General features: G+C 42.3%; 1 protein-coding gene across 1 annotated transcript in view; it reads right to left on the bottom strand.

The window, feature by feature from the left end:
* Window positions 1-25,870, bottom strand: part of dlgap3 (discs, large (Drosophila) homolog-associated protein 3) — a 163,103-nt gene that overhangs the window by 64,554 nt on the left and 72,679 nt on the right. Inside the window, exon 2 of the mRNA XM_033637576.2 lies at window positions 10,988-11,058. The gene's annotated coding sequence lies outside the window, so the exon portion shown is untranslated. The remainder of the gene's footprint in view (window positions 1-10,987; window positions 11,059-25,870) is intronic.

The raw sequence follows: 25,870 nt of genomic DNA on the forward strand, positions 1-25,870 counted from the left end.
TTTCGGGGCAATGGGGGACGTGAGCAAGTAACAAAACGTGTAGCTCAGCGTGTGACGTAAACAGTGACGTGGGAGGGAAGCTGCGGCTGGTCAGTCCTTTGGCGATTCTCTCGTAAGTTGGCCCGTTCTTCGCCGTTCCCGTCATCTTACGGTTAATGGCCTCTTTGTTTGCGAGGACAAGGAGGGCGCGCAATTCCTTGTCTCTTCAGTTGCTCATCTTTACAGTGTCTGTCAGGTTTGCGTTTCCTTCTTGCTACTAGCTGCTCATTGCTGCTATCAGCTGTTTCCTGATAGTCCACCACCAGTGGGTCGCACCTGCTGCATCATCAACAGCTCCTCCCACAAGTCTTCAACAGCCCCTCCCGTTGTGGAAGGGCGCCTCGGTCTGTTTAAACCAAAAAGGTTCCGCCAATATGTCTACCCTACGAGGCGGGAAATTGGGCACCTCGGATCAACTTGCCAATCCGACTGTGTGTCTAAACCAGGGGTAGGCAACCTGTGGCTCTTTAGCCCCTGTGCAGTGGCTCCTTGAGCCTTTGAGAAAAGAAGTCTATGGAAATTCATTCTATGAATCCAAATGTTGCTGAACCTCGATAGCAGTGGCTGATTAGCTATGGATGCCAAATCCAAAAAAGTAAATTGAATAAAATAGAGAATGTAGTAGTGCATGGGCAGATTTGTTTGCTCTTACTGCCAGCTCTGCAAAATTTAAGTACCAGATAATTATTAATAGTGCCCTGCACAGTGTCCACCTTGTGGTAAAACATATTAACAAATGCTTATTTAGACCATAAGTATACACTAACTTAGACTTAATAGGCTATTTACCTTGATTATAAGGCTCAAACATGTTTTGCGGCTCCACACAGATTTTTTCAAATTATTTTTGGTCAAAAATGGCTCTTTTAATGGCAAAGGTTGCAGACCCCTGGTCTAAACGCTCGCAACTTGCCGGCAAAACGGCCCAACATTCGCAGAAAATCTGGCAGTGTAAAAGGGGCTATAGAGAACAACAGTCTGTGGAGATATGGCAACAGAGTTCTGTACTGTGACTTGACAGCGCAATCGTTTGGAGGGTAAAAATGATGGGCATACATTTCTCATGCTCCCACATTGGAAAGCCACGTCACCAGCACAGCTCTGGAGTTGACGTTGCCTTTCTTGTTACGACAGCAACCCATGCCGATAGATTGGCAATGTCTAGAAACACAAATCCGATGTGATAACTTGCAAATAACAGCACAGACAGTGTGTCTTAAAGATCTCTTTTGAGAAACAAATTGGGTTTGCCTGTAGTCTGAACGTAGTCAAAGAGACCACAGCCATGCTAGCTACTCTGTGAGGCTGTACTTAGGTGCAGATGTGCTTTAAGCTAAATGCTAATATCAGCATGCTAAGACTGCAAACCAAAACAAAACACAGCTCCCCCAATCATCTGAACAAGGACAGCCTGTTAACACAGAGTGGGTGTCAATACTGAGAGTTTTGGCAAAAAAACAATCACCATGACATTACATCTAATAGTTTAATATTTATGAGACATTTCACTGAATACGACAAATATCCCAATCACAAAGTCATTAGGATGTATCCCCTGGAAACCATGAGCGCGTGTTCCTAATTTTGTGCCACTCTATTGTGTAGATGTTGAGGTATTTCATTGGATGAGTAAAAACTATACCATCTGGGATACTGGTACCAAGTTTCATCCAATCCAATGGTTTCTGAGATATTTCATTAAAGTGGTAACTAACCAGCTGACATCGGGGCACTAAAAGCCGTGCTGTGAGCATGGTTACACAAATGGAATGCTAATATATCATATTTTAGGACTACTTTTAAGACATGACTTTACACTGAATGACTTTTTGTTAACATTTTCTGCAGTGAGGCCCTGTGTTCTCATCATTATCTGGCTTTGCGTAGAGCTCTCCGACTGCCAGCACTAATTTTACACATTTAATTGCCTATCAAGCACCAAAAAACCCCTCAGATGGAGACAAACTTACACAGACTGGCTAAAACTGCTCCCAACTCTATCGCTGGCTAATTATTTCTGAAATTTGTGCCAACATATTTTAGCTGCGATGATCCTGAGTGTAGACAGAGAGGCAGAATTGGACCTCAGACCTCAGTCTGTGTTGGGACACTCCTCTGCTGCTTTTTGGCCCTGGCATATTTGTGTAGAGAAAGAGATGGGTGTGAATGAATGTGTGTGTGTGTGTGTGTGTGTGTGTGTGTGTGTGTGTGTGTGTGTGTGTGCGCAACAGAGATAGGGAGGGGGGTATCAGAGGTAGAGGGAGGCAATGACTGCTTCAGCCTTCATATGATTTAATCAAAGCCATCCATCACATCTGGATAATTAGACAGCAGCATGGCTTGCATGACCAGCGCCCATCGGTTAGAACACACACACACACACACACACACACACACACACACACACAGGTTGGAAACCCTTCAATCTCTCCCTCTTCTCACACTGTATGATATGGGACTTGAGTAGTTCAGAACAGATGAGCCCTGCTTTCAACATTGATAAAAGATATCCATAAATCATCTGGAGTGAGCGAGGGAGGGAGAGAGAGACGGAGAGAAAGTGAGTGACACCATGAGTGGAGGAAAAAGGGAAGATGGACAGCCAGAGAGGTAGAGATGCAGAGAAACAGACAATCAGAAAGAATATAATATCACAGCCATTTCCAAACTAATAACACTCGCTAAATGTTAATTTTCCACACAAAATAGCTAATTCCATCTTCTCATTGAAAGTTGGATAAGCAAGAATGTTTCAGGAAAATTGTATTTATCATTTTAATCATTTATAGGATTCATTTTGTGGACTTGTTTTGCAACATTTACTGACTATGAATTTAGCAATTGGCTGAGTTTAACCTGTTCTGATCACAATCGAGATGAATAGCAAAAACACGGATGGAAACCACAGTTTGCTACGATATTTATGTCAAAACATCAACGAACACCACTGACCACTCGGTGAGTTTCATGGCTTTGAAAACAAACTTTTAGGGTGGTTTTAGGACCGATTCACACATGGCCATAGGCAGCAGTGTTAAGCCAGGCAGGGGAAAGCCAAATTCTTAGAAAATGAGCAATCGTCTATTTCATCATAAACAACCCAGAAATGGGGCTCAAAGTGCAAAATACCGGACTTCTCCTTTAACTATTCATTAAAAGTAAATAACCCACGTTTTTTGGTTGAAAAAAGGTCTGTTTTGAACATTTATTGTCATTTTCCCTGTTAGGTGGTCTTCGTCTATTGTAATGCATGAAAAAAACCCACATAATTAAGTATCCTGATCAAAAAAACGTTTTAGATAATGATTTATGAGTGCATTTAGAGTAGAAATCCACCATTAAAATATTTTGATAATTAACATAATAACATAATTTGGTGTTGAACGGGTTAAGTGGTTGCCTTTTCTTTGAACTGGAAAACACAATCCGTTTTTAAAAGACCTACAGGAGCCCTGTGGCACAAAATAGTGGACACATTTACAACATGCTTTTTTTGTTATCTCTCTTTTATTGTGTCTATTTTGCTGTCAGTAATACAAAGCAGCAGCTTCGGCTTTTGACAGTGACAGATGGCCCTCTGTCTGTGCGGCTCGGAGAAGAAGAGGCAGGAGAGTAAATAACTTTTTGATCTGGAAATTTAAACAATCCTGTAGGGATGATAGCAAAAGCAAAGCTTATTTTCTAGCCGTGAGTGCGATATAAAAAGTACATCAAATAATATGACTCTCATATTAAGTTGTTGAGAACGGGGTTGGCATGCAGAACTGCTACAGAGAAAATGATTCTCAGGCTAATTCTCTTATCTGCGGCTGATAAGCTGCACTGCAGATAATCAGGAAGCACAATTGATAACCTGTTCTCCTGCAGGCTCACTACAGTCTGCGTCTTCTTCACAGCTACACAAGCCAAATTACACACGTCCTGATGTGCCTCCTAATGAGATGCTGTCCTTCACTGCTACAAAAAGCTGCTGTTTGAAGTGTAACTCTCGCAGAAACCATATGCTGACAGTAAAGAGACCTGGCACAGAGCACATCCAGCAGCATGGATAGGCAGTGCAGGTCCAGGCCCCCCCACTGAGTCACTTGCGCCTGTCTTGGATGAGCCTCTGTCCCACAAGTTAGACTAGATAAATTTAATGTATTATATCATTCCTTATTGCGGGGTGAAAGTTTGAAAGAAATGGTTCCGCTTTTGATCATATGAAGTCTAAGTATATCCTCTGCAGGTGATGAGCTCGGCTGGTTTTAACTTGTGTTTAACAATAGCCCTTATTACACTGCCTATTGAAGGCGGGAATGTAGCACTGTTATTTTTCCTCGCCATTCCCTACATAAGGTACGGCTGGGAAACGTGGAGGCAGAGTTGTCTCATCTTTAAAGCAGCAGTGAAGGTGGTAACAGTGCCAAATCGACATCTGTGTTAAAGGGAAATCCAGAGGATGGGATCATGAACGTGCCAGGTTGGTTGTTTTGACATCATTTTATGTGTAAAAAGCAGCTAGAAGCAGTTAGCAGCTAACTCGAAGACGTGACAATGAAGTCTAGGAGCTCCTTACCCGCTGGGCAGAGGACTAGATCAGCTGCCTTATAACTGGGATAGTAAATTATTGCCACGTTATGCCTTTTATTATTGTCTATAAAGTACTGCCAATGCCTCTCCAAGGCACTGTTGTGTTTCAGGTCACCTCTGTCATGCCATTGACTTCCAGGACACTGGTGTGCTATCTGAAATTTCACACTGCGGCAGTATGATGCTGCTGTTGTTTGGTCCTGTGTAAAAAAGCAAGGGTGGCTTAAAGAAGGGACTTCAAAGTGACCCAATCGCACAGTCTGTGTGAAAAGGGCTTACTGTATGTAAGTGACGCCAACTTGTCAAGAGTTTTGCAAGAGTTTTTTTTTTTTCATTTCAGCCAACGTGTGCCCATTCTCAGAACCCATCGGCTATCGGTCTACCTATGATGAACCTCTGAGGGCAGCAGGCAATATTTCAGGAGGTGCAGCATTGCAAACAAATGTCAGCTGATCTCTATAAACAGATATCTGCATATGGATGCCTGTACATTTTTCAAAAAAGCTAATAAAAGCTCATGGGTTCGGCGATTGCATTTTGGCCAATGTGTCCACCTGCCTCTAAAATGTGATTGGTCAATTCAACTCAGATGACAGACTGACACCAGTAAACTTATGGTATGAAAATCTTGTCCCGTTGCCTACGACTTCTGGATACATATGCAGATATCTCTTTATTGACATCAGCATATAGCTAGCTTGGTTTAAGTCTTAGCAATGTAAGTATTGGTAATGAAACGAAAACTAGTGTTGATGTTACCAAGCTAGCAACCTCAACAGGGACAAGCACAGCCACTACCCTGCCATCTTCTCTCCCTCTCCTTCACCACCATCACTACTGGGACCTGGGTTTTCATTTTTGCCACCAGCAGCTACCAAGTTACCTCAGAACCAGTTGTGCATCTGTTAGAAGCCGCTCTCCCAACGCTCACAGGAAACTCTAAAGTGTGCCGTTTAAACCTAAACAGGTAGCTCTAGATAGTTTTCCACTTCTAAGGTAAGAAGCACCAAAACAGACTGTGGCTTAAGTTAGAAGAAATGCGAGATGGAGTGGAGAGAGTTTACTGAGGAGATGCCATTCATCTGGGAATCACCAGCTGCAGCTTTATTAGGTGCAGCCTGAGCCACAAAGTGCAGTAATTAGGCCACAATTATATTACTCATATCTTTTTGTGTAAGTTGTTCTCCTGAATTGTCTCCCAGTTTTTAGGTGGTAAAAATAATGCTCCTCACTGTATGTTTTCCAAAATCGAGTCATAGATCCATGAGAGTAGAATAAAAAGTCCCCTGAGCTGTATACTGTCTTAGTCTTGCTTGTAGTGCTGTCCATGGTGCTGTTGTAACTGTCACAATGTTTTCTCATTTTTAAGTATGTGAAATAAGGTATGGTGAATGTGCTAGGAAAGGTAGTATTGGCACGGTCACTACCTGGAGCTTGCATAAACGGAGCCTGGGTTTGTTGAAGGTGACGACATGCGCGCGTTCCCTAGCACCCATTTTTCAGGGCGCAGATAACCTGAGTTCAACTTTTGGAACGCAGCAGCACGCATCGCATGTCATGTGATGAAGAGCAAATAATCACAACTGACAGATATCTTTCCCTTTATCCATAAATACCAGTCTGTGGTTAATATGGCGAGGAAGTTGATCGTTTTAGTGCAGGGCTGCCAGAGCTTTACATCTGTCTCACAGACAATAGGCCTACACACAAATAACAACTGAAAGAAGATCAATTCAGCACTCAGGATTTCAGGTAAATAGGCTGTGATACTGTGCTCGTTAAGGTTGCTTAGCACCGTCAGACGCAACCCGCCACCGTACACAAGAGGCACAAGAGTAGCACCCAGCACTTGACCTCACGTTTTCCAGCATGTGTACTGACTGTTTGTGTATGGATTATTAGATTTAATAGTGGGGTAAGACTGCACAACTTAACCATACTTTGCCATTCACATAAATAACAGGCTGTACTATCAGGTCACAATTAATTCATACAGACATCATTAAAATATTCAGTACATGCACATTAATTCATAGCAGTCTTTTAACATATGAACCTACATTATATCGAACTATTCAATATGAATTCATTGTTGCATTAAAAGGTCTGGAAAAAAATTACCAGAACTAAATGCTTGGCCAGCTTCTCTCCTCATTCTCCAGGACTGGCATAGAGCCACGAAGCCATATACACATGCAAGCAAGTGAGCACAGATACACACAGACATGAGATAATGTATGCACACCCACACACAGGCACCCATTCAGAAGTGGGACTTGAGTGAAGGGGAAAAATGGAGGGAGGTGACTCATTTCTGCAAACTACAGCTCACATGACATCAATTTAAAGGCTTTTGAGGACTTCGCTGTACTGAAAAATGATGTGGAATCACACACGCTGGAACAAACTGCAATAAATCTCAGTTACAGGGGATGACAATTATCAACGGCAATGCTATATATATACTATACACAACACCATACACTGTACACAACATTTATGGAAGCAAATAAACCATGGCCTTTGCAGTCACTAGATCTCAACCCTGTTGAACACTCAATCAATCAATCAATCAATCAATCAATCAATCAATCAATCAAAGCAGCACACACTACACCACATTCAAGAGTAATATACTGTAGGCACACATTTGTACTCCCGTGTGTTAGTTTAACAGTATCACAACTTAAACAACAGAAGGCAACAAGACCACACAGGTGTTTTCACTTTGCTGATGAGACATTTCCACTCATCAAAGTGGGAAAACAGGTGTTACTAATGACAATAATGACGGCAACGTTGCATCCAAGGGTCAAGACAGTGTGACAGTGAGCCAGCAAGCATGGTACCAGGACTCTGAAACTGAAGCAGCTAAACAGAATTCAGACATTATTCAATTATTATTTACACTTTAGTTTTCATACTGTGACTGTCAGAATGTCCTCAAGTGAGAAAGGCCTATTCATTTGTTACCTTTACTGGAACTATGACATCATGTCCAGGATGGAGGGCAGGGTTGGGCTGACATGACTATTACTCGATTAATACTTAATAAATATGCGACAGCTGTTCTCAGTCACACTGAGTAAAACTCACAGGACAGTTATGGAGATGTCAATCAAGCACAGTTACACGCCCTACACGCCCACATTGTCTTGAGAGCTAATCTGCATTGTAAGTGAAAACACCTGTGCGGGTGCCCAGAGTGTGTAGGGTTTTTAAAACCATATACTGGGACACCATTTTTTATTTTTTTTCCAAGGATGATGAAGGAACTACCCACCCCAATATCCCTCTGATTGGCAAGTACTCATGGTTGGTTAGGTTCAAGCATGAGGAGGAGGAGTGAGATTGGTTAGGGTAAGGGTCATGCCTTCGCCATATAGAAAAACCGCTGGGCAGTTGTATGTTTCCATGAACCAGTCAAGTTGCACTTACACATTACATCCATGTCGGTGAAAACATGGATGCTTCACACACATCTCCCCACCAGCAGCACAGAGGATCTATGCAATCACCACATTTTTAAGGTGCCCCAAGATTAGTGTCACTAACTTAACATCTGACCAAATGTCTTCCCTTCTGTTCCTGAGTCATACAGAAAAGTGTTTTTGCAGAATGTTATGATGTCACAGTGAAGTTGACCTTTGACCTTTTGGATATAAAACATCATCACTATCATTTTATCCTAATAGACATTTGTGTGAAATGTGGTCATAATTAGCACATGAATTCTTGAGTTATGACCAAAAACATGTTTTCGTGAGGTCACAGTGATGTTGACCTTTGACCTTCAACCACCTAACTGTAATCAGTTCATTCTTGAGTCCAAGTGGATGTCTGTGCCAAATTTGAAGACATTCCACTCAAGGCTTTCTTGAGATATTGCTTTCACAAAAATGAGACAGACAGGGTCACAATGATCTTGACCTTTGAGCTATGACATGTTCGCAAGAATGGGACGAACATATGTATGGACAGCTCGAAAACATAATGCCTCCAGCCATGGCTATCAGCAAAGCAGAGGTATAAAAAAGGTACTGTAACCACTTGTAAAAAGTTTTGAGTACATTTAATCAAGCATAGTGCTTAAGTACAATTTTGGAATACTTGTACTGTACTTGGATGTTCTGCTATGTTATGGTACATATCAGAGAGAAATATTACTCTATGCTCTTTACTACTACATTTTAGGGATGCACTGATCCGATATCTGGATCGAATATTGGCCCCGATATCATCAAAATAGATGGATCGGGTATCAGAAAATGCAACCTATACCTCGATCCTTTCCCTTTAAATCTATTGTGAAGCGAGCTACGTCATACGTCATGGAGTGAAGGAGAGAATTTGCTGTGTGGAGGTATTTCACACTATTTCAACTGCTGTTGCACAATTGTTAATTTTTGTTAATATAAATAGTTCATCATTGCATTAATCTGTTTTATCTTGTTTCATTTTATCTTAGGAAAGAACTGTGTAGTCATCAATGCCTAATGCCTCTAGTCTTTTCTGTTCTACATGTAAAGGTATATAGCTTTTTAGGTCAACCATGGTATCGGATCAGTATCGGGTATTGGGTATCCCACAGCATCGGGATCAGTATTAAAACTGAAAAAGCTGGATCGGTGCATTTGGCAGCTGTAGTATTTTCAGATTACAATCTCTGCAAAAAAATACTGAAATCTAAAATACAGTGCATTGTGAGAGTTTAAACCGGTGGTTTCCAACATTTTGTGCTTGTCACCTTACAAAAAATGTAATGTCTAGTGTCTAGGGCATCTCGTCTCATTTCTGTGAGTTGTTTCCTCCCTAAACTTCTCAGATAGTTACATTTAAAATGAATCATTATTTTACAAAAAGCAAAGATTAGAGAAACAGAGAATACAAATGTATATAGCATAACTTTTTTTTCTATTTGCATTAATCATCTCACCCCCTTCAGATTTATCTTTCTGTAACTCACAAGGTGCAGGCTATTAAATTGCAAGTAACTTGTAAATTTTAAGTTATGCTTCACTGATTAAACCTAACTGAATTGTGAATTCAACTGAATGCGATCTATGGTAAGTGGCTCTTGTATAAGTGCGATGTCTCCATATAGAAACTGATGGACATGGCAGAGGCAACATCTATCATCACCTAGCCCATGATTTTCATGTATCAGGATGCCTCATCATGTGTGATCTCTTACGTAACCCACACACCTGTCAGAAGCGATTGCTCTGCACTCGCCCTGACGGCAACAACAGGCATGGCATATCACCGTAGCAACAGTGCAAAGCCACGTTTAGACTGAAAACTGAGGGTTTCCTGTTCTTACAATTACATTTTGATGATTCTGTTATTACACTCATAAAGAACGTCACAACCTATCTTGCCCTGCCATCACACCAGAGAGGATACACACACAAACACACACACACACACACACAAGGTGCACTTTGTCTCTAAGTGGCCCTCTCTCTGGCTATAAATAAGTCAAAGCTTCAAAGCTCCATGTTTTTCTGATTAATCCAACACTGGACAAAAAAGAGTGATGCATAACTGTATGAGCTGAGGTGGTGATGGATAAAGAAGTGAATAGCAAGGATAAATAAACAAAATGACAAATGGATGTGAGGCAGATGAATGGAAGACAGTTAAGTGGTTTTAGCCAATTAGAGAGGGAGAGGAGATAGATCCAGAGTGCTCCCAGACACCAGATGGACTGAAGAGTGCTGGCGTCACAGCAGTAACAAAAGACTCAGGAGGAAGGAGGGAGGGGAGAGGGAGAAGAGAGTGAGGAAAGGAGGAGACTGAGGCTAAGAATAGTAGTACAACCTCGGGCCAGCACAATCGGTTGGCCCTGCTTGCTATTTTTTACTTTACTACTGTGCCAGCCAGCACTTGTCTGCCATCTCTCCCTCCTCTCTTTTTGTATCATTCTCTCCATCAGTCATTTTCCAAAATGTAAGGCCAACTTCAGCATCCATATGAAACAATCAAGCCGCATTCCCAACCAATGCATGATGGTAGGTACACCTCAAACCGTTGTATGGTTGCAAATGTGAACCACAGCTTCTAAAGCACACCATCTACAGAGACTAACTCAATCAATACCGCTTCACGCGTGAGATCAAACACAAGACACTCGAGGCCGAGGGGAGAGAACAGAGTGAGTGGCACGCTTCTGATCCACACCCGCTTAGAGCTGCTTCACTGACGTGGGTTAATCCTTAAGAGGTTCCACTGGGAACCCTCACTCACTCCTCCAGGGGATGGATTTCAAGGACGTACAAGACAGAAGAAGGATTTATATGTGAGGGTGCAGGTGACAAGCAGCCGCAGGAATTGCATGTGAGTGTGTGTGTGCACATGCATACTCTCTGCTTACCACAGTCTCATCAGGAAATGGTGCTCCATGCCATCAGGTAGAATCGGCCGGCTAAATAACTCTCAGTCGCTCTGCAGACAGGAAGAGACAACAGGAGAAACATCAGGGAAGCTCAAACAGCAAGATGCTCACATGAGCTGAATTGTGCAAACTCTATACCTGGCAGGAAGCGCTAAGCTTTGTCTCTCTTCCATTTCTCTGCAGTACATCCCTCCCTCTGTCACAGGAAATGCACCCCTCCCCATAAGCTCCGACCTGTAAAATAGTCCCTGGCGGTGGCTAAAGATGTAATGTGGTGGAAAATGTGTGGCTGAGCCTGTTGGTCCCGAAACAAGAAGCTCCCCTGACTGCCTGGCTAAGGCTACAGCCCCCCTGCTTGGAGCACTGTGGGCCCTGCATGGACCTATGAATGGAGGGACGACAGGAGCACATGAGGAGAACAAGTGAAGAGAGTAAAATCAGCGGTGGAAATAAATGTTTGGGAGTGGAAAGGAACAGATAGAGAGACAGAGGAGGGGATGACTAAGAGGCTAACAGCTTAATTGAGTGTGTGCTGCATCCAATTACCTCCTAAAGGTAGCAGAATGTGTGAAATCACTTGGACTTCAGAAAACAAAAAATACACACACACACACACACACACACACACACACACACACACACACATACTGGGGCTTACACAAAAATAACAGTGTGAGCGTGTCAGCTGATGTCAGAACATGTGTGTATGTAAATCTGTACACACCAATGGGGATAATAAGACAAGAAACAGAACAAAGCATCTTTCATGTGTTGGAGTGAGCTGAATGCTAAAAAGCTAACCGCGGTTGCGTTGGAGGCTGCCACGGGGTTCCACACACTTTATTACCCTTCCATTAGCATTAGCATTAGTCCAGTGATTACTATTAGCTGTTAGCATTAGCTCCCTGGGCTGTTTTCTTTCTGTCGTTTTGTGCCTCATTATAGCTAACGCACATCCTCAGCATGTGTTAGTTTGAGGTTCCATGGCAACAGCGGCTAATGCACAGACCACATTTACAGAGTTTGAATCCATGTGAGTCATCTACAAGACTAGTGGATACATCCTCACAGTTCCCAAATGCCACAACCAAGAGTCTGATTTCATTTCAACAGCGCATCACCTGGTAATTATATTTGCTGGGCAAAATAGAGTTGTGTCACACGCATGCAGTCGCATTCAGAGACCAAAGTACATAGTCCATGATCACAGAAGGATTTTAATATGCACTGTGTGACACGAGGTGCTGTATCCTCGCCAGTCCTACACGGAGGATCTGCCGCTGTCGTTCGTCAAGCGGAGCATGGCAGATGCTCTCATGAGCTCCCATTGATTTGCCGAAAAGCGCATGTGCGCGTGTGCTTGTGCTTGTGCGAGTGTGTGTGCGCGCAGGGGTGATGTGTCGCTAGCTAGCTGCAGAGATAATTAGAACACAACTCTTTTGCTGTCCCTGCAGGCCACTGATCCAGCTGCTTTCATCTAATATAGGTCAGCTGTGACAAAGCCCTCAGCATGGACACTGATCAGCTCTGCTCGCTCTCTCATACACAAAATATGCAGTTGATTTACACAAACACACACATGGACACGCTGTCTCACATGCATGTTGATGGTACATATGTTGCACATACAGGCGTGCACACTTTGCAGGTGCGTAACCACACTACGGCCTCTACTTTAATGATGGCAGTCACAACGGGTGTGTGAGTTCAGAAAAACTCACTGGCTCACAGCTTCATCTGCCCACCAGTTTCCAGCTGCTGCCCACACACTGCCCAGTTCATGAATACAGCAAATGAGTAACTACAAGCTCTTCACAGCAAAAGAAGATATTGCCAGACGAAGTCAATGCAAATTTGCTCACTCGTTCCAAAATCAATACCAGACTGGAAATAATCTTTAGTTTCTTTGACAGTAAGTTTGTGTGTATAATACTCTGTGGAGCAGGAATTGCATTAGTTTATAGTTTAGTGTGGTGCTGAGATGTAATGGCTGTATCACAAACACTAAATTAAAATTGGATGCAGAAAAAAGATGTAATAACTGAACCCATTTGAATTCTGATTATATTTTGATTGTTTTCTAATGATATGTGACGTTGCTTGGTGACTCTCTCAAACGCATCTGTCACATCAAGGTTGTCACATTTCATATCATGTAATACTTTCCGTTACATAAAGCTTCACGGTTACACAGTATAACAGGCTGTTTAGACTCTGAATTGAGGATTCTCATAATGTAGCAGACTTTTGTTTACCAGTAAATGCCTGGAAATCGTGTTCTTTTGCTTAGCTTTTCTGTAAGTTTATCCTCTCTCTCTCTCTCTCTCTCTCTCTCTCTCTCTCTCTCTCTCTCTCTCTCTCTCTCTCTCTCTCTCTTTTTCTTTCAACATAGCTGGAAGAGCAAATTTATCTGAACACTTTGTTCTCTGGCAACAACTGTGGGATTCAAAGTTCTCCTCTGCATATAACCTCTAAAAATGCAGAGAGGGCTACAGCTTAGTTAACAGCAAATCCTCCATATCCTCACAGACACTTTCTCAAATGGCTGCACAATATGTCTTTTCAGCATCAACGCTGCAATGTACATATGCACAATGGTTGCACAGCAGGATGCGCAATGTCAAGCAAAGCAAATCAGCTCAAACATATCAGGGCATGGTCACACATGAGCAAAATTAACAAAGGCAATTTTTCACCCACTGTCCACTTCCATTCAGTCTGAGCAGAGGGGTGAATAAAACATTAGCTTTCTGTGGCAAAGCAAATTTGCATCGTGGCCTACGCATCACATGGAGTTCAACTTTCGTAAACTCTGAGCGGTAAGTTGTTGCCTCAGCCAACAGCAAAGAAGAGAGTCTGATATTGCCATGTTTAACCACAGCATGAAAAATACAAACATGAAAGATGCTGCCTGGCTGGTTGCGAGTCTAGAGACAGGCATGGAACGTAAGAAAAAGGAAAATGTATCACTAATTTTGTGATATTTATCACTACCGCACAGTGGTGTGGTGGTTATCACTGTTGCCTCACAGCAAGAGGGTATCTGGATCGTTCTCAGGAGAGAGCCCTTCTGTGTGGAGTTTGCAAGTTTTCCCAGTGTCAGCGTGGGTTGTCTCCGGGCACTCCGGCTTCCTCCCACAGTCCAAAGACATGCAGGTTAATTGGTGACTGTGATGTGAGTGTGAATGGTTGTCTGTCTCAATGAGGCAGCCCTGTGATAGTCTGGTGACCTGCCCAGGGTGTACTCCACCTCTTGCCCAATGTCAACCGCGACCCTCAAGAGGATAAGCGGTGAAGCGGTTACGAAAATGGATGGATTGAAACCCAGTAAACACAGTTAAGCATCTGAAGCTACAGTATTCTGCAGTGTGTGTCTGTTGTGATTGCTGCACAGAAAATTCTTCACTGCAAAGTTGCAGGACTGTAAAGGCTAGTTACCAGCTACAAGCCAGGCTAAAGCTAACTGAGTTAGCCTAAAGAAACCAGAAGTCTCCCAACTACGGTCTGGAGCCACAAGGCAGGAAAGGTAACGTTAACACTAACATTAATCAGCAAGAGAAGTTAGGCTTATAAACAACGGAAGCATGCCCCGCTACTAGTCGACCACATCCTGAAAATGAGCGAGGAATGTGACGGGAGGAACATAAGGGGTTCCCTTATTTTATTTTATATGACATGTTAGATCATTGATTAGCCTGGATTTATAGAAGAGTATTATATGAATACAATGGTGTCATGGTGAGTTTCCCCCTCCTCCCCCTCAGAAAAGCCTACAGAATAAAAAGTCATTTTCAGCTTTTATAATTATCTTCATTTTCTATGCAGATGCACTCCCCAAGTCATCTGGTGAAAATGCCTGTATTTTTTCATTTCACAGCATATATTATATTGAGGGAAAAAAATCACTGTCAGTTTTTTTTTCCATTATTGTGCAACCCTACTATACACACACATGTAAACCTTTTTGCACCCTCAGACCCATTTTCTGTACTTCTTCCACACCAACGTTTAGTATCACATATAGTCCAGCCACTACCTGCTTCCACGGGGTCACCAGGGGTCACCTCACTGAGAGTGCAGCGGTCAAGACTGCTGAGCTTGATGGGATGTAACCGAAAGAGAAGCTCAGATGAAGAGGAGTGAGGTAAGAGCAGAGAAAAGCAATTATTTTCTCCATTTTTTTTTTCTCTATGCACTGGACTCTGTTGCCCCTCTTATTTCAAAGGCCAAATTCATTTAGTCCCACCACTGGAGTACAGGGTGCGAGTAACAGTGACTGCTCCACGTCCTCAGGTGTTTTGTTCAACCTACTGTATTGATGACCAACTCAACAGAAGAGCATCATTATCTTCTGTCTGCTTTACTACAGGGATCTCACTAATGGGGCAATAATTGGTGCAAATTACAAAGTGAACAAGTAGTGGCGTAGCCTTTGGGATGGCTTGATTGAGAGGCCTACGCTATGTCGCATTGCGGGAGATGCATGCATTCTCTTGACTCTAATCACCACTTTTCTTTCTCGTTCAGCCTCTCTTTATTTTTTCTCCCTACGCATGCCCGGAGAGTGCAAAGCGAGCAAGTGGGATCATGCAAGGCTTTTAACAACTGCGGCTATTTATGCAAATACAATCAATATTTGATAGTCCCCTTCTCTACCGACGCTCTCCTCCCCTCTCACTTCCTCTCTCCATCTCCCTCTCTAACAAGAGACTGCAGTAGGGGCATTAATTAGGGCCAGACATGCGCCAAGGATTCCCCACAGGGATGAGCAGTAAGGCCAGTTCATACCAGGCCAGGAGAGGACAGGTTTGGCCTGCCCACTGCAATCAGGAAACAATGAGAGACCACAGAGACAGCAGTTGCCGCACAGTGATCCACAGCAGCCCTGCTTAACTTTAACAGCTCTATTGAACTGGCTACTGTAGTATCTGTTATAAACAGCTTTTCATTTGTTTTAACTTGGCAGTATTTTGTAAGGTGATGAATTGTTTAGTGAAGTTGGCTTAGGCCCGTCCCCTTTAGTTATTGTTGTTATGACTGCGAAACTTTCTGTCTTCACAGGGCAGTTTAGAGCGATAACACAGGCAGATTTTACACTAGAAACTCATAGTATTTTTTGAAATAACGGGTAAAGGTAAGTCGCCAATATTGTAACCTTTTTCACTACATCTGTAAAATTTTTAGGTAAACAACCTGCATGTATCTGCTATCACAAACCACCTAACGTTTCTCAAGAGAGAAAACAAGTCATTAGGAATTAAACCAAAGGTGTAACGATGAATGATGTGCACTAACTCCCGGAGAGTCAAAAGTGTAGCAAGCCACTAAGCTTTACAGTCAATGCTATACCCACAAATTCCATTTATTTTTGTAGTTTTATTGACAAAACTAGAATTACTGTCTCTGCTACTCAGTGAAGTTGCAGTTACAACATGTAGCCACAACAGTAGACAATGCTTCAGATATGGATGTTGCTGCAAAGAAGCTACATATTCTAAAACATGGGTGCTTTACACACACCACACAGCACAGTTTCAAGATTAGCACCCAAGATTAGTGTCACCAATTCAGTGTCTGACCAAATGTCTCCCCCTTAATTGCTGAGGTATGGCGTTGAATAATGACCAGGAAAGTGTTTGTGCAGAATATTATGATGTCACAGTGAAGGTGACCTTTGACCTTTGGATATAAAATGACATCACTTCATCATTATATCCCTTTAGACATTTGTGTGAAATTTGTCATAATTAGTGTGTGAATTCTTGAGTTATGGCCAAAAACATGTTTTGTGAGGTCACAGTGATGTTGACCTTTGACCTTCAACCACCAAATTCTGATCAGTTCGTCCTTCAGTCCAAATGGATATTTGTACAAAACTTCAGGAAACTCCCTCAAGGCTATCTTGAGATATTGAGTTCGTGAGAATGAGACATATGCAAGGCCACAGTGACTTTGACCTCTGACCAACAAATTCAAATCAGTTAATCATTGAGTCTAAGTGAACGTGTTTGTCAAATTTGAGGAAATTCCTTCAAGTCCCTCTTGAGATATTAAGTTCATGAGAATGAGACGGATGCAAGGCCACAATGACATTGACCTTGACCACCCAATTCTATTCATATTATTGCTAAGTCCAAGTGAACGTGTTTGCCAAATTTGAGGAAATTCCTTCAAGGCCCTCTTGAGATATTGAGTTCATGAAAATGAGACGGATGCAAGGCCACAGTGACACTGACCTTTGACCACCCAATTCTAATCATATCATCGTTAAGTCCAAGTGAACGTGTTTGCCAAATTTGAGGAAATTCCATCAAGGCCCTCTTGAGATATTGAGTTCATGAGAATGAGATGGATGCAAGGCCACAGTGACATTGACCTTTGACCACCAAATTCAAATCAGTAAATCATTGAGTTGTTAATAAGAATGGCACAGATGTATGTACATACGTGAGAACCCAAAAACATGATGCTCCCAGCCATGGCTATTGCCACCATGGAGGCATAAAAACAAACATACAAGTTATGTACAGTACAGGCCAAAAGTTTGGACACACCTTCTCATTCAATGCGTTTTCTTTATTTTCATGACTATTTACATTGTAGATTCTCACTGAAGGCATCAAGACTATGAATGAACACATGTGGAGTTATGTACTTAACAAAAAAAGGTGAAATAACTGAAAACATGTTTTATATTCTAGTTTCTTCAAAATAGCCACCCTTTGCTCTGATTACTGCTTTGCACACTCTTGGCATTCTCTCCATGAGCTTCAAGAGGTAGTCACCTGAAATGGTTTCCACTTCACAGGTGTGCCTTATCAGGGTTAATTAGTGGAATTTCTTGCTTTATCAATGGGGTTGGGACCATCAGTTGTGTTGTGCAGAAGTCAGGTTAATACACAGCCGACAGCCCTATTGGACAACTGTTAAAATTCATATTATGGCAAGAACCAATCAGCTAACTAAAGAAAAACGAGTGGCCATCATTACTTTAAGAAATGAAGGTCAGTCAGTCCGGAAAATTGCAAAAACTTTAAATGTGTCCCCAAGTGGAGTCGCAAAAACCATCAAGCGCTACAACGAAACTGGCACACATGAGGACCGACCCAGGAAAGGAAGACCAAGAGTCACCTCTGCTTCTGAGGATAAGTTCATCCGAGTCACCAGCTTCAGAAATCCCAAGTTAACAGCAGCTCAGATCAGAGACCAGATGAATGCCACACAGAGTTCTAGCAGCAGACCCATCTCTAGAACAACTGTTAAGAGGAGACTGCGCGAATCAGGCCTTCATGGTCAAATAGCTGCTAGGAAACCACTGCTAAGGAGAGGCAACAAGCAGAAGAGATTTGTTTGGGCCAAGAAACACAAGGAATGGACATTAGACCAGTGGAAATCTGTGCTTTGGTCTGACGAGTCCAAATTTGAGATCTTTGGTTCCAACCGCCGTGTCTTTGTGAGACGCAGAAAAGGTGAACGGATGGATTCCACATGCCTGGTTCCCACTGTGAAGCATGGAGGAGGAGGTGTGATGGTGTGGGGGTGTTTTGCTGGTGACACTGTTGGGGAATTATTCAAGAACCAGCATGGCTACCACAGCATCCTGCAGCGACATGCCATCCCATCCGGTTTGCGTTTAGTTGGACGATCATTTATTTTTCAACAGGACAATGACCCCAAACACACCTCCAGGCTGTGTAAGGGCTATTTGACCAAGAAGGAGAGTGATGGAGTGCTGCGGCAGATGACCTGGCCTCCACAGTCACCGGACCTGAACCCAATCCAGATGGTTTGGGGTGAGCTGGACCGCAGAGTGAAGGCAAAGGGGCCAACAAGTGCTAAACACCTCTGGGAACTCCTTCAAGACTGTTGGAAAACCATTTCAGGTGACTACCTCTTGAAGCTCATGGAGAGAATGCCAAGAGTGTGCAAAGCAGTAATCAGAGCAAAGGGTGGCTATTTTGAAGAAACTAGAATATAAAACATGTGTTCAGTTATTTCACCTTTTTTTGTTAAGTACATAACTCCACATGTGTTCATTCATAGTTTTGATGCCTTCAGTGAGAATCTACAATGTAAATAGTCATGAAAATAAAGAAAATGCATTGAATGAGAAGGTGTGTCCAAACTTTTGGCCTGTACTGTATACACTGTTGTATTCATATAAACATTAATCAATCAGGCTGTGCTGACAAATCTAGTCAGTTACAAATGTAATGTGTTCTGGTCGCGTCTATTCTTTGGCATTCCTTGCAAACTAGAACTAGCCTGTAACGTGAAAACTACGCTAACTAAAAAAAGAACAGATATATGAGGACAACTGAGTGGATTTGAGATCCATGATATACAAATTCAACTTTATATTAAGAAAAATACCCCTGGATCTTAATTTTTACTTAGTTTGTGCTTAACTGGTTTTCCAGTTGTTGTTCCCTGCAGCGTGGACGAACGAACGACTCTGCAAACATGATAATGTGCCAACAGATCGATGCCCATGGTGAATATCCCAGGCAAAGAGTCAATATTCTTTGAAGACTGCCGTTCTTGTTTTGCAGTAAGCAAGTCAGTCTTTCTTTTACCTATTCTTAGTATGATAAGGAAGAATGTAAGATCAGGCATTAGTAATTCTAACAAAGCCTGCTGTGATGCTGCTTAGCTTATCTACTTTTTTATATACATGTTTTTACTGTTATCAGTAATGGGACAAAGCTTTTAAGATAATCATGGCAAATGTAATGCTAATGTACCTGATTATTCTGAAATATTGTATATAAACGGCAAACAACAATGTTGATGTTATTATTCCAAAATGTCCTTTCCACTGTTTGTTTTGATGTTTGTTCCTTTGCATTTTAGGTCCATGTAAATTACTGTACATAACAACATTAATTTGGCACTACAACAGGAAGACTGTTGACCTTACAGACGACAAGACTTATTTCCAACCATATACCACACAAATTCCCCTTAACTTTCAAGAGCTGTAATGAGAACATAACTGGAATTGGTTAAAATATCCATCCTGTGGACAGAAGTAACTGTGAATAACTGACTGGTGCTGTGATGACCTGGACATATACCTCAACAAACTACTATTTTTCCCCCATTAAAAATCATGTGTAAAGAGCATTGTATTACTGTATTCTCAACTTTGGGGAAACTGCTAAAACCGAAAGAGTCCAAAGGCTTAGTTCCGTTTGCAAACCACTGTCCTACATTTAGGACATAGCACATAGATTCTTATTAACTTCTTAGGGATTTCCACAGGATTAGGTTCAGACAACCCAAGCAACTTCCTTAACACCAGCCATTTCCAATTAGATCCTATTAACAGAACACTGACTTCAGCTCTGCAAACACCCTATAGGGGATTTCCGTCAGCTTAACAGGGGGGAAAAAGTTTAATAACAGTTGCTTGTATTCCTTCCATATAGCTAGTGTGTGCTGCGCAGATTTTCATTCCACGCCATGAAGTAACCCCCGGATCCCACCGATGCATATCTTCAGTAAGACATACAGTTAAGTATCATGCCTATCACACATACACACTCTAAGGATCATGCTAAGAACATTTCTAGGAGATCATGTATACTGCAAATGCCTTATGCACCCTGCCTGCTGAAAGGATCTCTATTAAGCTGCGGGAGATGACAGAGCTTTAGAGACTGCATGGGTCAGGCTTTCTCAGAAAGTGAAGAAAAAGAGATGAGGAGAGAAGAAAGCAAGGACAGGTCAAATGCTTCAGATGTAGCAGATGGCTGACGAAAAGCAATAGAAGAGGAAAGGTTAATAGCATGAAACAGGGACGGTTGAACTATTTTGCTGCTTTTTCCAAACAGAGATCAGTCTAAGGGTTAAGCTTATAAATGCACCTGCATTTATAACAACAAAAATCATTGCATTTTATCAGAATTAATAGATGTGCAAGCATTCACTCATAGGGGTAAAGTGACACACAAATATGTGCCCTGGTCTGAAATGCAAACCATTTTGACAGTGCTGACCTTTGAGAGGACTGGACAGTCCAAAATGGAGGAACTTATCATATAAGCTATGTCATACCATGCAGGTTTATGTAACTCTTGTTTTTTTTAGCATAAACTGCTCCACAAAAGAGCTGTGGCATTGTTTACAGTCACCCACGCCACACAAGAGAGAACAAGAGGTAGATGAGACGTAGAGTTCCATAGTTCCATCCATCCATTTTCTACCCACTTCATCCTCTTGAGGGTCGCGGGGGGCTGGAGCCTATCCCAGCTGACATTGGGTGAGAGGCAGGGTACACCCTGGACAGTTCACCAGACTATCACAGGGCTGATATGTAGAGACAGACAACCATTCACACTCACATTCACACCTACGGACAATTTAGAGTCATCATTAACCTGCATGTCTTTGGACTGTGGGAGGAAGCTGGAGTACCTGGAGGAAACCCACGCTGACACAGGGAGAACATGCAAACTCTGCACAGAAGGGCTCCCGCACCCGGGATCAAACCAGGAACCCTCTTGCTGTGAGGCGAGTGCTAACCACCACACCACCCCACGTGCCGCCCACATACCGTGCAGACGTAGATTTGTGGATGGTAAAATTGGAGTTAACTGTAACTTGATGTCCAGTTAAAGGGATATTTTGCTGATTTTCAACCAGCTTTGTGTCGTAAACATGTGGGCCGTATGTGTAAATGTGAGATGAAACCTCACTCCATCTAACCAGTGCCCAGATATTCCTGATCATCTCTCAGCTCAGGGCCAGTGACATTCTGTCTGATGATACGGATTTTCACGGACTCTAGGGATGTTGCTCAAACTACAGATTGTACTTTTGCATTTCTGTATGCCCACTACCATGTACACAAAGAGCATAGAGGCAGATCGAGAGAATCAGACCAAGCTCTCAAACTCAGACCAAACTCCAATCAAGCTGTGTCAATTAAATATGAACCAAGAATCTGTTACTGTGTTGCCTATTTCTCATATAAAATATTTTAGAAACATTTTTAGAAAAATTCAAGATGTTTTGTTAAAAGCTAGCTGCCATTTTGTTTCCTGTGCCAAAACAGACAAGTTCGCATTATGTTACCTACCAGCAGGAGCGTTTATTGTTCCAGTGCGGCATTCTGGTAATTGTAGGATTTCTACTTCTTGGGCAACTACTACTTCTTGTTTTCTCTGGTCATTCACCACCAGTGTCAAAAGGATGTGCATCTTTCGACCGCACAGGCAGCCCAGTTTCATGACTTCCAGCAGTAAAATACTTTTTTAAGCATCAAGATTTAAAATGGGTGTAAAGTTGAGGCAAGGGTTTGGATTCAGTTTTGGATAGATAGATGTACCATGTGTGATCAGCTCATATTATGTCTTTGATTTTATTATTCACAGTAACTTTACATTTTTTATTAACCAGGAACGCCCACCTTGTCTCATCAATGCAGTCGACATACTGATGTAATTTTATTCTGGATTAGACAGCAGTGATTGCGGTGACCATTTGCAGTGGAGATGGCTTTGCTTGATGTCTGTTTCAGGAAAGGAGAAGCCACCTGATCCTTTTACTTTGAACTAAAATTAAATGCTAATAGTGTAACAAAACGGTAACACAGAACTGTTGTTTGCACTTGCACACTGTACTTTGAAACTCTTTTGTATGAAACCAACATTAAATGTATGACATCAGCATAGAAATGTCACACTTTTGGCCTCCACATGACCTGTTCCATCACCAGGACTGTCACCTTGCCAAATCCTCTCCACATGAACAGCTGGACAAAGATCTTGTAAGTACACACACACCGACACACGCACACAGGCAGCTGGATGCAAAACAAGCACCCCTCATCTCCTGTCTTAATGGGTTTTAGACTCTGTTCTGACTGTACACAAATCAAATGAATGTACCAGCTCGGGGCACGCCTGCAGACACGCTGAACATTAGAGTGAGGTTGTGGTGATATGGTGCTCTTAAGCTGGCACAGAACTGCATGCATAAATCAGAGGGAGCACTGCTGAGCCGAACAGAGGAAGTAAACGGAGAGAAGGGCATGGGATGTTTGAAATGAAGGTAAAAAAGTACGAGAAGGACATGTGGGGAAAGGTTGAGATGGATCAGAAAAATGAACACGCAGCAGAAAAGCGACAAAAGTCTTTTTTCTGCTTCACTGGGTTTCATACAAGTGAGCCATGTGTTATTGTTACATCTGTGCATGTACTGTAAATATGTATGCGTGTGCTTATATGAAAGTGAATGTGTGTGCACAGACACAGCTGTGCTTTGCTTTACACTCCACTCACACATATTCTCTGTGGTCAGGGCAAAACACTTAAAGCCCAGCTCCCTCTCCAGTACTCAGCTGACAGCTCACCATTTTTCATAGCATTTCTACTGCTCTCTTCCTCCCTCTCTTCCTCTCCCTCGACTCTTAAGGATCCCTCGGTTCTCATTAGGCGATTCCTTGGCAGCAGCTGGATACAGTAAGTGAGTGTTTCTTCTCCCTTCAATCAATCTTTCACCCTCTCCTACTCACTCCTCTTACCCTCTCACTGCACTTCCACTTGTACAGCTTAAAAACCTCTCCTTGCTTGCTTCCTCTCTCCTCACCTGCAACCTGAGCCTTGCCTTTTCATTTACTGCTATTCTTCTATCCCGCCCTTATTGTCGCTAAATTGCTCAGCTCTCCTAGGACATGACGGATGATGAGGAACAACAGAGCAAAACAAGGCAACAACATTTCAACAACAACCTGAAAACAAATTTGCAGAGCTCACGGTGGCCCCACATTACCTCGCGTTATTCGCGAGTCACAAGCGGGCAATTTGGAGAATGACTAAAGTTATGATTAATTCATTCCACTGCTGCTGGTGAATATAGCAGTAGCAATGATGCCCCTGAGCATCCAAACAATCAGTATCTTTCTCATTATTCTCAGTCAGAGCTGCAAGAGATTTTTTTCTGTACGTGTGTGGGTACATATCTGAAATGTATGCACATGTGTGAATCACTAAATGTAATTTTTCATCTGTGTCCCTTCACCCGAAACTCAATTCTAAGCTTGCTAATGCATTATGGATCATTAGACAAATATACTGACGGCGCACTGATTACTGAAATGAATGATGCATGCTGTTTTGCCCCATTGTGGGTGCATAAATGTGTGCACTCGCAATTGTGTGCGTACAGATGCAGACTCAAGGCAATGAATAGGATGTCCATTAGTGGCAGACTATTGGTAATATGACACAGGGGTTACAGCTACAGCATCATCCTAAACCACGTCATCAGGTTCCAATCAAGGTCACCTGTAATTTAACATTGAGAGTGAGAGTGGGAGGTTTTGCACCGACATGTAAAAAAGACCAACATATTTACAAGCAAATTTAAATGAAAACCAAATTTGTACAAGTGTGGTTTGGTCATTTTAGTTTTTATTGTTTCAAAATGTTAAGTTTTATTTCATTTTTTATTAGTTTTAGTATTAGTTTTAGTTTTTTTATTTATAATATGGGGGTTACTTGTTCTGAGAGAATATAATATTTATTTACATGAGCACATACGTGTGAAAAGTCTTCGGCAATAGACCCCATTGTGATGTCATCTATTCCAGGAGGGTGGTAAAGACATACTAGATTAGGGAACACCCCTTTTTGTTGGGTATCGGCATTCTCCTCCCTCTTCCCTCATGTTTCTTGATTTTTCCCCTCTCCCTAGTGTTTCTTGTCTGTCTGTGTTAGTCTCTCCCGTGCTGCAGGGCGTGGCTGGTCACTCTCCCACTCTTGTTCATCCCTGCCTTCTCTGCCTCCACTGCCTCCACTGCACACCTGCCATTAATCAGCCTATCAAGAACTCACCTGCCTGCTCACTATAAAGACTCTGAAGAATCTTCGTGTATATTTCGCTGCCTGTTTTTGCCTTTTTGTCGCCACGTTTTCCCTGACTGCTGCTCATCTCCAGTCGTGAGCCAGCCTTGCCCTGCTTTGTGTCTGTCCCTGAGACTCTGAGGATTGTGTTGAGTTTTTGTTTGGTGATATTTCTACTCAGAGCATTCCATTAAATTTTTGTTATCTTTTGACTTTTTGTCTCCGAGTCTGAATTGTTGCATTGTGGGTCCTATTCAGTACTCAACACTTCTATGGAGTCTAGACGCTGGTGGTGGTGATGAGACGAGATGAAGAGGGAGCTGAGGAGCTGGATGTGAAGATGAGTGGGCTTTTGATGAGCTCATCCTAGGCTCTGGATAAGGTGACTGGAGGTGAATGGGGTGGGGGAGGGCGAGACGATTCTGCGTAAAATGACAGCTGATAGTAGCAGAGAGGAGAGCAGTTTTAAAGTTAAACAGCAGCAACATGATTGGCTGAAGGAGATGGTGGCAAAGTTTAACTAGCCGCCCATAATCAGCTGACTGGAGAAAGCAGTGGAAGAGGGGATAGAGAGAGACAGTTGTGGATGGATGTAGCATAAAGATTCCTGATTGAACACTTTGCGAAAACAGTTGACTCACAGCCATAAACATCCCAGTCTCAGTAAACATATGCATCAGTGCCTCCTCATGCTTGTTGTTTTGACAGCTATGACCGACTTGGCAGAGACTAAAAGGAAAGACATTTGCTGTGTATTATTATTCCAGTAGTTTTGTAAGTACACACTATCTTTCCACTTAGTCTTTTTTCTCAGTTGACCAAATATTTTCCCACAAGTTTCAGTTTTTAGTTACGTTTCAGCAGTGTCAGGGAGTAACTAGTTACATGGAACGGAATGAAAATACTAAAAAATGAAAAATTGAAATAAAATTTTATATGTAGATTCATTCTGTTGCTTTCAGGGTGCATGAGTGCCTTCTTTTGGCATATTTCCCAGTAATGAGGTTCAGCA

This window comes from Epinephelus lanceolatus, chromosome 16 (assembly GCF_041903045.1).
Source record: "Epinephelus lanceolatus isolate andai-2023 chromosome 16, ASM4190304v1, whole genome shotgun sequence".
In the NCBI taxonomy this organism is placed as follows: domain Eukaryota; kingdom Metazoa; phylum Chordata; class Actinopteri; order Perciformes; family Serranidae; genus Epinephelus; species Epinephelus lanceolatus.